Source organism: Sinocyclocheilus grahami, unplaced genomic scaffold (genome assembly GCF_001515645.1).
Source record: "Sinocyclocheilus grahami isolate Dianchi unplaced genomic scaffold, SAMN03320097.WGS_v1.1 scaffold2957.1, whole genome shotgun sequence".
Lineage (NCBI taxonomy): Eukaryota > Metazoa > Chordata > Actinopteri > Cypriniformes > Cyprinidae > Sinocyclocheilus > Sinocyclocheilus grahami.
The window spans coordinates 42,846-44,361 of record NW_015508130.1 but is presented as its reverse complement, the minus strand read 5'-3'; positions in this window follow the sequence as shown (position 1 = coordinate 44,361).

Sequence of the window (1,516 nt, the reverse complement as noted above, 5' to 3'; positions counted from 1 at the left end):
TAATTAATGACAGACTTTTCATTTTTGGGTGAACTATCCCTTTAATGGATGAACGAAAATATTGAGAGAATATTTCAAATATCCTCATTTCATTTCCGAAGATGAACTCAAGTCTTTCGTTTTGGAAAGATAATATAATTTACATTCTTGGGTGAACTAACGTTTTAAAAGTGCTTTTCAAGTAATAACATTTTATATTTCTGTTTGATTCTCAGACAAAGCTATTGAAAGGCTTCCGAAGACTCGGAGCACAGCATATGAGCCACGTTGAATACTTTTATGGTACTTTTATAGTATTTTTGTATTTTTAAAGTTTGGCAGTATAAATCACCACCACTTTCCTTATATAAAAAGAGCAGCTCTGGTATCCCGCTTTAACATTTGATTTTGCGCTGAAGAATAAACTAATGGCATAAAGGCACATGGTGATGACAATTTTCATTCTGTGTGAAGTATTTGTTTCACAACAATAATGTAATTCTTTATGGAATGTGCATTACGGAATATTATAGCAGCAACTGACACTTCAGAGAGGACAGAATCCATCCACAGAAAGCTGCAGCCAGAATACACACACACACTAAACAGAATGAAACACACATTTATAGCTCAGTTCTTTTCCACTCCTAAATTCACTTAAAGAAATGAATTCTGCAGCACTTAGAACAGACAGAGTTTGGCGTCTGGACACAACAGCTATAATCACAACACACACACCCTCAAACCCACTGGAGCCATTACGAGGAGCAAAAAAGCAGGAATGTGAGGGAAAAATGAAGAATTCCTGGCATGTCATTTTCAGGAGGCTTTAATTATCCATCTGAGAAAAACACATCACACTCTTCTTTCATACACACACACACACACCTGTATCTCTGCAGGAAGAGGAGCTTGTCACATTCAGATGAGGTTCCTACCTGCAAAACAGAGAAACAGACAGTTAGTTTGTGAATTAACTCAATGTCATTCAACAGAAATGCCAAAGAAAGCATCAAGAATCAACAACTAAATACAACACAGACACTGATTGACAGTTTTAGCAGCTGAAAATAAAATGTTAAACAAACCACACAGAACAGGAGTAAATATGACCTGCTGAATAATCCAACTGTGCAAATCAAAAATAGAGAGCACAGTTCTGTGAAGCCCATCCCGCTGAGCACGAGAGAAAGCGATGGAGACGCTTGTGCTCCCAAACAGGCGGACTGGTTAGATTAAAGAACATTGATTTAGCTGCAGAAACAGGGAGGAACATATAGTCGAGTCGGAGTTAACTGCTGCTCATAACTGCACATCTCTCTGCCCATGCCATAAAAGTGCATCCAATCAGTGTCATGGAAGAAAAAAACAAACAAAAATGCACATAAACATACACACACAAAAACACAGCTGAATGCTGGGAAAAGGGCAAATCAAGATCATATTTCAGAGAGACACGCACACACACAAGGCTTCATATCAAAGACTTGCTTTCCAGCACATTGCACTGTGAAAACAGCTGCCAAATGACATAGAA